The sequence below is a fragment of the Sus scrofa genome, chromosome 1 (assembly GCF_000003025.6).
Source record: "Sus scrofa isolate TJ Tabasco breed Duroc chromosome 1, Sscrofa11.1, whole genome shotgun sequence".
Classification (NCBI taxonomy): domain Eukaryota; kingdom Metazoa; phylum Chordata; class Mammalia; order Artiodactyla; family Suidae; genus Sus; species Sus scrofa.
In genome coordinates this window covers 30,661,118-30,674,929 of record NC_010443.5, presented here as the reverse complement: position 1 = coordinate 30,674,929, position 13,812 = coordinate 30,661,118, and positions in this window count along the sequence as shown.

Below are 13,812 nucleotides of genomic sequence, written 5' to 3'. Positions count from 1 at the left end.
TTTTCACATTTAGCCAAACCAGTTTACAATATAGTCACAGAGGTTGTCATATCATCATAATACATCTTTAATAAGCTTTAAGACAATTATGCAGATAAAGATATCTCCTTATATGTATTTTTTTTGACATCAGATTAATTTCTTTACAAACAAACACAGAAAAGCAGAGTCATGGCAGATTGTTCAGATTAGGTTAACTTGTATGTGATATTAGCATTTCTTTCTTTTATTCATTTCTCATTCATTCATTCAATAAATCTTGCCTGAATGCTTACTGTGTTCTAGGAGCTTAGAATACATCGGCAAGTAAAATTCTCCATCTTTGCCTTTGGGGAACTTGCTTTCTAGTAAACAGAACTTTTTCATTAGCTTTAGGGTGATGCTGAGTTCAAGAGGCACAAAAGATCTAGTCTAAAAAGCATTGCTTAAACCAGGGTCATTATAGTAAGCTAAAAATTCTGTGTAACTGCCAACTTTTATTTGCCTTTACAAGTTATCAGTTAAAAATCCGTGTTAGTAATTTATTTTACATCAATATGGGCACCAAAACCAGAGATTGGGATATTAAGTTTTGAATAATAACACTAAAGTGTTTCGGAGATTAAAAATTGCAAAATCCACTGAATTAGTACATCCTCTGTTTGGTCTTGTGCATATTCAAAGGACCTAGATCCCTGACAGGTCCTCTAGGAGTAAGTAGATGATCAGGGCTGCTGAACTTTGCTCTCAACTGAAAGATGATTCATAGATAAGGTGTTATTGGAAAGGTCACACAATGAATTTCATTCCCAAACATGATCCCTCTTCCTGGACATGTCGAAAGGGGGCTGTATACCAATCAGATACTGCAGAATGACTTATCCATTATAATTTACCTTCTATAGCCTGACTAAGGGCTGTACCACCACCACCAAATGCTCACAGCCTAATGCCAGGAGCCTGTAACCGTGTGATGTTACATAAGAAAATGGACTTTTGGATGTCATTAAAGGAAGAAATAACTTGGATTATTCAGGTGGCCCCAGTCTCATCATATGACTCCTTAAAAGCTGAGGACTTTCTCCAGCTGGAGACAGAGGCAGAAGGGAAGGTCAAAGAGACTTGAAGAGTGAGAAGAACAACCGTGCTTGGTTCCTTTGAAAATGAAGGAGGCCATGAACCAGGGAAAATGGACAACCTCTAGAAACCGAGAACGACCCCCAACAGCCAACGAGGAAATGGAGATTTCAATTTCACACCTTCATGCAACTGAATTCTGCCTACAACTTCAGTGAGTCTGGAAAAGTCTTTTCCAGAGATTGTATGTAAGAGACAGGCTGGCAGAACCTTAATTTTGACCTCGTAAGGCTTAGAGAAGAAAAAAATAGATGATCTGCTCAGACTTTTGATCTACTGATCTGTAAGATAATAAATCTGTGTTGGTTTAAAGTCACTAAATTTGCAGTAATTCATTATAGGAGCAAGAGAAAATGACTATAATTTAATCAGTCAACACTGAGGCTTCAATTACATTTTTGTTAGCAATAAATAGATTAATTAATTAATTAATTTTTTAGGGCCACACCTGGGGCATATGGAGGTTCCCAGGCTAGGCATTGAACCTGAGTTGCAGCTGCTGGCCTACACCACAGCCACAGCAGCCTGGGGTCCAAGCCACATCTGTGACCTACACCACAGCTCATGGCAACTCTGGATCCTTAACTCCCTGAGCAAGCCAAGGATCAAATCTGCATCCTTATGGATATTAGTTGGGTTCATAACCCACTGAGCCACAATGGAAACTCCTAGATAAATTATTATACCTTAAGGTTTTGTGTACTGGCACTTGGGTTTTGTCAGTATGTAATCTTTCTGATAGTTTGGCACTTAAATATTCTCCTGTATTCCCCAAATGCCTTACCCAGGTTTTTTTTGTTTGTTTGTTTTTGTTTGGTTTGGTTTGGTTTGGTTTGGTTTGGTTTGGCTTTGTCCTCATACAGAAGTTCCTGAGCCACGGATTGGACCTAAAACGACAGTAGTAACAACACCAAATCCTTAACTGTGAGGCTGTCAGGGAACTTAACATTCTTTACTCATTACATCTTTACCCCACTGAGGAAGATGTGGCTGCTTAGTGTTGCTTCTATGCTGGCTCCTCCCATTTATAGCACAGGTTTATTTACAATGAAGAGAGCTGCTGGGGGGCCATCCATGGTGTCACCAATTCCTGGTAAACAAGGACTTAAATGAACTGTCTAAAAGGTCTAAATACAAAGCCTAGGTAGGAAGTAGACAGCTACTGAGAAGCTTCAGTGAATTGGGTTGAGTTTCTTCTTCTTCAGGTAGAATGTCCCTGAGTGGATGGCAATTACAGTATAAACGAGAAAACCATCAAGGTGATATGACGAATGCCTCATAGCGAGTTGGGCAGACTAGAGAACTGTATACCTCTATCTCCACCCCAAAGGCAAACAAACCCAATAACACAATGTATGTCATTTCATCTGTATGATTTCACAATGAAATCTAAACCAACTTTTTGAAAGACAGCTAAATGCCATGTCAAAGACATACTTTGAGCTTAACTCTCCCAACCTTGTGCTCATTCAATTGCCATCCAATTCTAGAAATCTGATTTTAAAACCATTACCTTGACTTCCAGGGAATAATTATTTTAATGATCTTTTAAATATTTTTCCCATAAGATTTGACCTTGTTGTAAATTCTTTATGGCCCATTTATATGGTGAAAGGGGATTAGGTAGACACTGTTCCTGAGTCTTTACTGAGCTAAAGGAAAGTGGCCAATAGATGGTATAAAGCTCATGGGGAAATATTTAAGGACCAGGGAAGGGAGATGAAAGCTGAATTTTCCAGAACCTAGGAAAAAAACGAAGTCAGTGTTAAAACAGGTAGACGTATTACGTCAAATTAACAGCAGAGGGAACCAGAAAACATCATTTTTTTGCATTAGGACTTGGAGTGGGAAGCTGTTGTTACTTAGTGATTACATATATTTCAGAGTAATTTTCCTAAGATGCATAAATTCATTTGGAAACCGCATGAATAAGTTAATGCAATTAAAAGAAATGGTGGAGGAGTTCCTGTTGCAGCTCAGAGGTAATGAACCCGAGCAGTATCCATGAAGACACAGGTTTGATCCCTAGCCCTGCTCAGTGGGTTAAGGATCTGGCATTGCCATAGGCTGCAGTGTAGGTTGCAGATGCAGCTCGGATCTGGCATTGCTGTGGCTGTGGTGTAGGCCAGCAGCTCTAGCTCTGATTCAACCCCTGGCCTAGGAACTTGCATACACCTCAGGTGAGGTCCTTAAAAAAAATGGTGGAACTCTATGACTTTTAAACAAATATAGTTCCCAAGTTACCCTTAGAAGGAATGTTTTGGTAGCTCAAAGTCATATTCATACTGATCAGAGATCTACCTGGTGTCCTTCTTCACTTTCAGCTTTACTGTGGTTCTGTGCAGCAGGTAGGTGATGGTAGACACCCTTAGTTCTCGAGTTATATTTGAAGGCACCACCTGAGATATCTGTTTGAACCTACACAAAAGGATATTTTCACTCTTTGTCTGTAAAGCTTATATTCATCCTAGGGGGCAAATATCACTGATATAAAAAGAAACTCCCATGAAATGTAAATTACTGCAGCAAATTAGTTAGAAGGGGCTTCTCCTCACTTACGGGAATATCATGATGGGTATTGAGTCTGAGGAAGTCAAGCAGATGTGGCCGGTATGTAGCTGAAGAAGGCCTAGCATGTTTGGGTGACAGAAAATACACATATATTATAATAATATACTACTATTCCCTTCCACCTCTAACCCATCAGCATTTCTTGAGCATCTACTTTCTTCTAGGCCCTGTGCAAACTCAAGTCTACTTAGCACTTTTTCATTTCCAAGGGCTTCAGCTCATTTAACACACTCATAAACAGTTGAGGGAAGGTAAAGTATATTATTATTAACAACATTTTTTTTTTAAATGAGCTTCTCCACTTAAATGGTGGAGATGAAAATCACAGGACATAGTTTGAACCCCCCGAATGTACTGTTTCTTATTGTAGTACACAAAAAGTAATGAGGTACATATTGAGTAATAAACCAGACAAATGATAAAGAGTCGTTGTAACACCAGTCTTCTAAATTTTCTAAAATATAACCATAAGGCTTACGTAGAGAAATATTTTAAATCTACTAAATTACCTAAAGAACAGCTGAATAATAAATAAAGCGGTATGATATGTTTGTGAATGGAAACATTTAACATGTTAAAGATAGGAAATCTCCCCAGATTAATCTGAAAGTTCAATACAATTCCAAAATACATTCCACTAGGTTATTTTGAAGAACTTGACAACTTTACTGTAAAACTTACATGAAAGAAATAGCAATCGGAGAATTGCTAAGTCAGTCTTCAACTGCTTTTGAATCCACATGAGGACACTGGCTGGGAGTGAGAGGATGCACCTCTCAGGGCTCTGACCAGTGAATGTGACTGACCCAGCTCCCAGCTGCTGCCCTGTTTGTGTTCAAGGACACTCTTGCTCCTAATCAAGTATTAAGCATGGCAGATGCAATGGATTGAAGGCTTGTATCCCCTAAAATCCCCAGATTGAAGCCTAATCCTCACTGTGATGGTACTGGGATGTGGGACTTTGGGAGATAATTGCATGCTGAAGATGGAGCCTCATGAGTGGGAGTACTTCCCTATAAGAAGAGACATGTGAGAGCTTGCTTCCTCTCTCTGCCCTCTGCTATGTGAGAATATCAGAGAAGCTAGCCATCTTCAAAGGAGAAAGTGGGCCCTCACCACACACCAGATCTGCTAGCATCTTGATCTTGAACTTCCCGACTAGTATCCATAGGATTCGGGTTCCATCATTGGCTTTTCTCAGTGGGTTAAGGATCCGGCACTGCCGTGAGCTGGGCTGTAGGTCGCAGACGTGGCTCAGATATGCTGCTAATGTGGCTGTGACTAGGCCAGTGGCTACAGCTCTGGTTCCCCCAGGCCTGAGATCTTCCAACTATCATATGCCACGAGTGGGGCCCTAAAAAGCAAAAAGAAAAGAAAGAAATTGGTATATCAAAATTAAGGGTGAAACAGGTTTAGAGTAGATAATTATAGTACCTAGAAGAATAGTTATTGGGATGCATAAGAAACTTCTGCATATCAGAAAAAAAGAGAAAGAAGAAAGAGAAATGAAAGGAAGGAAAGAAGAAAGGAAGGAGGGAGGGAGGGAAGGAGAGAAGGAGGGAGGAAGGAAAGAAAGGGGAAAAGAAGGAGAAAAGGGAGAAAGAAAGGAAGGAAGAGAGAGATGCAAAGTAAATGAACAGGCACATCACAGAAGGGGAAAGCCAAATGATTAATGAGGTAAAACTTTACACCTATCACATTACATAAGCTAGAAAATCATACAATACTAAGTTTTAGTAAAATGATCAGAAATAGGAACTCTCATGCACCACTGGCTGGGATGTAAACTAGCCATTCTGGAGAAAATCACTGACAGCACTTAGGATCATTCCCTGGGATCCATCAGTACTACTCGAGGATTTCTCTAGCACACGTCCATATGCAGGCACATCTGAAGGTATTTGTCATGGTACTGCTAGTGGGAGAAGAGTTGGAAACTAGAGGCCCCCAAACCAATGGCTAAGTGGTAGGTGTGTCTTCAGTAACACTCAGTGGCAGTAAGAAACAAACAAACAAAAAAATGAATAGTGTCAAGGTGGCTAGATCTTAAAATTATAGAATTGAGAGAATAAAATTAGAACTAGACTGAGAAACCTTACAAGATACCATTTATATAAAGTACATGCACTAGCTCAGTAATACTCTATTCTATGAGTATCATTATGTAGCCACAGGCATGTCCCAAAACATTAAAGGGGGTGTCAGTGGGAGGGGAAAAGGAAGAATAAAGAGGGGGAAATTGCAACAAGAGGGAAGCTTGTACAGACCACTGATGATGGGTGCCATGTACTTGCGAGAAGGAGTAACTGAGTTCCTAGAACTTGGCATCCAAAGCAAATTGGGGTAGAAGAAATATGAACAGGTTTTTCAACAAGCAGGTTCTGTTCCAATTACTTCTCTCAGCTCTTCCCCTTCTATCTTCATGTTTTTCCATCACTGTAGCATGCATACTCTATGAAATCAACAGAACCAAAACTCTAACTCTATAAACTAGAGTGCCCTGGATGCATTTCCTTCCTTTCACAACATATTATGACTAAGTTAGCAGCTAAAAGTAATATATACATTTATCATGGCCCAGTTTCCATGAGTCAGGAATCTGGCCATAGGTTTAGCTGAATCTTTCTCTACTCAGAGTCTCACTGGGCTAAAAGCAATGTGTCAGACATGGCTATGATTTTGGTTCAAGGTTCTCTTCCATGCTCTCTAGTTGCTGGCAGAATTTACTCCTGTGATGTAGAACCAAAGCCCTCAGCTCCTAGAGGCCATGTGTCATTAATTCCTCAGCATATCGTGTAGTTTACTTCTTCAAGGGTCATAGGAAGTTTGCTGCTGTATTGAATCTCTTTTAAAAAGCTCATCTGGAGAGTCCCCCTTGTGGCTCAGGGGTAATGAACTCGACTAGTATCCATGAGGATGTGGGTTCCATCCCTGGCCTCGCTCAGTGGGTTAAGGATCCGGTGTTGCTGTGAGCTGTAGTGTAGGTCGCAGACATGGCTGGGATCTTGCGTTGATGTGGCTGTGGTGTGGGCTGACAGCTGCAGCTCTGATCTGACCACTAGCCTGGGAACTTCCATCTGCCATGGGTGTGGCCCTAAAAAAGAAAAACAACATTCTCCTGATTAATTCAAGATTCCTTAAGGTAATCTCTCTTTTGATTAACTCAAAAACTCAAGGTCAGTTGATTTAAGGCTTTCATTCATGTGTAAAATTCCACCATCTTTGAAACATAACCAAACCTAATCACAGGAGTTATATTTCTTTGAGATTGCAGAGCAAATATTCATCCATATATTTGACAAATACTAATGATATATCTACGAGGCACCAGATACCAACAAAATACTTGAGGCTGAGGAAGATAAACAATTAATAAAATAAAGTGCTCGGCCATAAAGAGCTCTCACCAATTAATTAAAGTGATCTAAAATTAGTTGGAAAATAGTGGTTAGAGGTTGTATTTTAGCACCAAATTATTTAAATTCAAATCCCAGCTCTGTTGGGGGTTTTGTGTTTGTTTTTTGTTTGGGAGGGGGGTGTTCTTTGGCCACATCTGCATCCAGGGATTGAACTTGGACCACAGCAGCAACCCAAGCCACTGCAGTGACAACGCTGACAGATCCTTAACCTGCTGAGCCACACAGAAGCTCCCTGGTTCTGTTTCGTAACAACTGTATGACTTCAGAAAAGCACATAAATTTAATATGGAAAGAAGAAAGGGAGGAAAGGAAGAAGGAAAGAGGGAGGGAGGACAGGAGGAAAGAGGAAAAACATACATGGATTTGTAAAAGCTAAATGAGTTAATACATGTAAGACCTTTAGAACAGCACCTGATGTGTCTCTCATAACAGACATAACTATAAGATCTTAGGGGATTTAAGAGGAGCAGATAATGGCAATATTTTATAGATTAAAACATGAGACTCAACAAGCTAAGTAGTTTCTCTGTGTTCTCAGTGAGTTAATAGAACTAGGAACAGAAACAAAATGACCCCGAACCACAATAGTTTAAGGCATCGTATTCAGTAAGCAAGGGCACAAGAATTACTGCAGTTGAAATCTGGCCAAGTACTTTGAGGATGGAATGGAGTTATTTATTATTATTACAATGACATCTGCACATCTCCTTCACTATATGACTTTTCATCTTTAAGTGTTAAAATGATGATACAATAATAATAATGATGTTATTATTATTATTACTGTTATTTAGTGATAATTATTAAAATCTGTCAAACCAGGAACAATTTTCAAAAATATAACCTCATTTCCTGCCTTACAGCCGAAGAAACTATATCCAATCTCTTGTGATAGAGCATGATAGAAGATAATATGAGAAAAAGAATGTATATGTATATGTATGACTGGGTCAATTTGCTATACAGCAGAAATTGACAGAACATTGTAAATCAATTATAATATTTTTTTAATTAAAAAAACTTAAAGACAAGCCTCAGACTAGGAAAAAAAATACTTACTTAGCACATTATAAATATGTATACACACACACACATATATATATATAAAAAACCTCACATAATTCTTGAAACAGCTGATAATTGAGGTTCATTATCCTTTTTAGGGGAAATAGATGAATAACAATCTTATCCGTTCAATTAATATTTTAAAATGCTTTCTATGTACCACACAATATAAATTTGCCGCATTGTGTAAAAAACTTACTAAACAAAACTGAAAACAATGTTAAAAAGTGTATTCATTGGTCATTATTCAATATTTTGTAATGAGCAACTACTACGTACCAGGATACAAAATGAATGAGATAAGTTTATAGCTTTTCCAGACAAGGAAAAATTCCAACTATTCCCCAAATGGGGGCATCTGCTGCAGTAATAATGATGAGATTCTAGAGAGAGCCCGCTGGCTGTTTTGAGCAGCAGGACAGCCTGGGAGTGGTTAACTCCCCTCACCTGTGCCTGTCAGGGCCCTCACTGAAATGAAAAGTTATTACTTGGCATTTTCTGGGATTAGTTTGAGCATCTGTTTATCCTGAACAGTAGATAGAAGGGAATTACTACAAGATACTGATGTTTGATCAGCTTAATAAAATCAGCAGTGCAATTCAATTCCACCCACCAGGCAAACTTTCAAATTCACATCCAAATTAATAATAGAAATGCACAGTTAAAAGAAGCTTTGATCCAAAGGATTCCAAAGGCTTTGCAAATTTAGGGGGTTGGTGTTCAAGAATGGAGTTTACACACAGCTGTTTGAAGTAGCAGAAGAGTGTGCTAGTGCCTTCCACTCAAAGCAGGGTTAGGCTCCTAAAAATTCCACTGTGTCATGGGAAAAACAGGATTTGGGGAAATGAAATCAGGGCTTTCTGAATAATTTTATATTCTTGAAACAAAACAATGAGTACAGACATTAGCCAAATACTGATTGAGATCAAGAGTTGATGAGATTATCAATGAAATCCAATACATCTTAAATTGTGTAAACAATTGATTTGTTATGCTAATTTCTATTGATCATATTTTCCTCAGGGTAAACTTTCACCCTGAATGAGATACATATAGAGCCATACTATTTTATATATAAGCATAATTTTCTTCTTTATATGTTGTTTTACTCAAATATCTAGTCAGGGTAATGATTTAATTTATCACAAAAACTGAAACATTTTTGAGAATGAAATGGGGATTTGAACGATTACACCAGGCTAACAGGTGTCAACTAGGAATGCCATAGCATACTGGGACATATGGCCACCCTCTGATTAGGGCTTTTTTGAGTTTTGACAGTTGCTGATTCCTGCATTCTGAGCCATACTTCTCACATCATCTCTCTGAATACCTTCTTCCCTCCATCTCCGATTTTCCCTTTCAGCAGTTTTCATATGGATCTCTGTCCCCCCCTCCCTCGTTTAGGCCATAACGATTTAATGAGCTTGTTCACATATCAGTTACAGATTCAGTCCTTGATTTCCAGAAGCTTATATTCCAGCCTGGGAAGGGGGCAGACTTTAATTATTTAATTACCTAATTTACATTTCATTGTAATTTTGAGGAATTTTGAGGAATGCTGCAGAGGGGGATCATGCAGTATCTGAAAGCCTGCAATCTGTCTCGGCTGGGAGGCCAGGGAGAGTTCTTTACAGCTGCCATCTTAAAAAAAAGCTTCAAGTACTGGAGTGGAAGTACTAGAGTATGTTCAGTATTCCTCATATCTCAACCAACTGTTAAGATTATGCTTCCCCCCCTCCCGCATTATCTCCTTTTGCATCTCCCCTTCTTAATCATAACTTTTAAAATTTCTAGTCTTTAGTTTCTTCTTTTTCTACTCATACTGCACAGTATAATTATACTGAATTCACCTCCTGCCTGTTTAAGGTGAGATATGAGAACTAATATGCTCTAATTTTGTGAATTCACAAGCATGGGATATAATGCAAGAAAAGATGCCTATGCTACCAGCAGGCCAGTCTGTCAAGGAGAATTAAAAAGTTTGTCTCTCGCAATACATCCACTTGGTCCCTTAGTCCATTTTTGGTTTCCTTCAGGACGTGGCCCGCTCTTGATCTCATGCCTCTTTCTGAGCCTTCCCTCCACAGTCAACATTCCCTATGGTTCTGTTCTTCTCCTTCTTCTAAATGTTTTTCCTTGGAAAACTGTTCTACTTCCATGACCTCAATCACCACAACTATGCCGAAGACTCTGGATACTTTATCTTCCACTTTCTAGAGGGTTCGTTGCAAAGAGCAGCCTCCTATGTCCCACCATGTGCTAGGCAGCGTCGCAGCCCAGTTTACTGGCACCACACTGGCTCAAGCCACCAGGTCTCCCCTCTGCTGTGATAACCTTCCAGCTGTCTCCCATCCCTGAATCTAGTATGTCCCACTCAGTCCATTTTATCCACACAAACATGATCTTTTTCAACTGTATCTAATGTCGTAAAACCCTTCCTGGCTCACCATTGTTGTTCTTAAAGTCCAAGTTTTTTTTTTGTTTTTTGTTTTTTTGGCTTTTTAGAGCCGCACCCATGACGTATGGAGGCTCCCAGGCTAGGGGTCGAATGGGAGCTGTAGCCGCCTGCCTATACCACAGCCATAGCAACACGAGATCTGAGCTGCATCTGTGACCCATACCACAGCTCATGGCAACACCAGATCCAGAACCCACTGAGCGAGGCCAGGGATTGAACCTACGTCTTCATGGATACTAGTCAGATTCGTTTCCACTGAGTCACAACAGGAACTCCGAAGTCCAAGATTTTTTAACATGGACTGACACACATTAATAATCTGTACTTGATAGGCAGGCACAAAGATTATATGATATAATCACAAAACAAAATTAAACAAGTGGAGGTAACATTTCTTAGATTACAAGAGTGGCAATTGCTGCACTACTGCAAGAATAGGGGGAAAAAGAGGATTGCTATTATCCAGTGAATTAATGTAGTTTTAATCTCACTTGAGAAAGAATTTTCTTCTCCTGAAAATGTCCAGTATTTATGTCCTGCGAAGCATATCTTAATGCTGATTCTTTTGTTAGGAGCCAGGAAGTTATTTTGCCCTAGTGAGAAGGAAAATGGTTATATGCAAGTTCATGTTTGAGGAAGAGTAAGATTTAAAATTCCCACATTTTCATCAATACCACCTTGTTCCTGATTTCCATGCTCTATCTTTTGTTTTTATATTTCTAAAATATCTAATAAAAAGAAATAATGCAACCACAAGCTCATAGCCTACAGTCCAGCCCTTCATAAATAATCAAATATCAGTTAAGTATTTGTGCTAGCACTGTGACAGAATATCCCAAGCTGAAGTTCACCGAAAAGTTCTCTTAATTTAAGAATTGTAGTTGTTCCATACAATAATAAATAAAAGCCATAACCATAAAATTTGCAAGGAAGAGTCCCTAAAATTATTTTTGAAAAAATACTATTCTAGGGAGTTCCCATCGTGGTGCAGCAGAAACGAATCCGACTGGGAACCATGAGGTTGCGGGTTCGATCCCTGGCCTCGCTCAGTGGGTTAAGGATCCAGCATTGCCATGAGCTATGGTGTACGTTGCAGACCACGGCTCAGATCTGGCATTGCTGTGGTTCTGGTGTAGGCCAGTGGCTGCAGCTCTAATTGGACCCCTAGCCTGGGAACTTCCATACGCCACAGGTGTGGCTCTAAACAGATGAAAAGAAGAAAGAAAGAAAGAAAGAAAGAAAGAAAGAAAGAAAGAAAGAAAGAAAAGAAAGAATACTATTCTATAATCTAACTGAAAGGTTTTTTTAAAGTTTCACTTTGTAATGGATGATTATATATAGTTCTGTGTGACTGGTGAATGACATCTAGAGGGACATCTCAAGGTCATAGGAAAAACTCTAAGGGATTATTGAAGAAACATCCTGAAATGAGAGCTCTCACATAACAGAGTCACTGTGGTTTCCTTTGTGAAGCCAGCCTTATGTGAGGAACGTGCAACCTTTAACTATATAGGATCAAGGGAATTGACTCATGAATCTGAACACTTTTAGCTTTAGTTTACCCTTCTGTTTAAAGAAGAGAGTTATGAAATTAACTTAATTTGATCATTTCCTCCTTCTTTTAATAAGTTCCCTCCTGTAGGATAAGATATATGATGCTTCCTTCACCCTTTCAATGAAAGCTAATTTTCCAGGTACAATACATTATAGATGTAAAGTCAAAAATTTTCACAAATGATCTGAATCTACAGCATAAAAAATTAAGAGTAGAAAGAAGACAAAATCTTTTTTCCCATGAAGATTATGTGTGCAGTAAGAAAGAGAATGTTCAGTTGTATAGGAGTGAGCAATGGAGAGACTGATATTTTGGCCTTGGATCCTGAAATCAGACATTTATCTAAAATTTTCTATGTAGCCTTGACGTAGTCAAGCTTGCCTTTTAACCAATTTACCACACTTTTTAAATTTTTTTTTTTTTTTTTTTTTTTTTTTTTTTTGGCTTTTTAGCCACTCACGGCATATGGAAGTTCCCAGGCTAGGGGTCGAATCAGAGCTACAGCTGCCAGCCTACACCACAGCCACAGCCACTGTCACAGCCATGTGGGATCCAAGCCATGTCTGCAACCTATACCACAGCTCACCTGGCAATGCCAGATCCTTCACGCACTGAGGGAGGCCAGGGATCCGACCCATGTCCTAGTCAGGTTTGTTTCTACTGAGCCAAAATAGGAACTCCCATACTTTTTAATCTTAATAAAAAATAGTGATCTTTCTATCTAGTGGATAGATAAGATCCCTACTGTTGTGAAGATGACAATTTTTCTCAAATTAAGTTAAAGATGTAGTATCACCATAATGGATATCCTTGTGAGAATTTATCAAATCCATTAGAAGAGGAAAAAGACAAGAAATTTGAGAAACTTTTGAAAAAGAAGAATTCTGAAGTACTAGCTCTGCTGGTTATTAAAAACATAATACAGAACTATAATAAAAATCAGAGGGGCATGGATTAAAGACAGAAAAAGGAGCATCAAAGAAATAGAAAAGGGATTTAAAAATAAATATCAACAATTGTAATTGTTTTCTACATGGCCAAGTTACCATCACAAATAAAAATAATTTTAAAATATCAAAAATATAACAAACTAAATTGTCATTTAATAAAAATACAAAATCTAATAAATTGTAAGGAAAGAAATGTAATGAATGATGCTTTGACAATGGGTTAAATAAACAAGATCCTAATATTACAACAAAATAAGTTTCAGGTGTATTAAAAGTTAAAGTAAAAAAAAAAAACCTACAAAAAAGAAATAATTAATAGGAATAGAAATCTGATCCCAGATTTTATAAAAGAAGGCTGTACTTACCAAAGGAGAAAAATAAATCAGTATGAGTGCATAAAACCCACACCATGATATATCAAAGCCTACCATAAGCAAAACTGAGTCTATAATAAAATCGGAAAATTATTTTTGGAAAAATGACAAAAGGTGATGTTATTAAATAGAGCTCATGGCAATTGGTAACTCTGTCAATAGGAAAATGGGCCATACATGCGTAAACCAGAGTTCACTGACAAAGAATATGTGTCGCTAATAAATAAAATAAAATGTTTGCCCTCACTATCAAATAAGGACATAGAAACTCAAAATAAGATAGCAACCTGACCCTAGATTG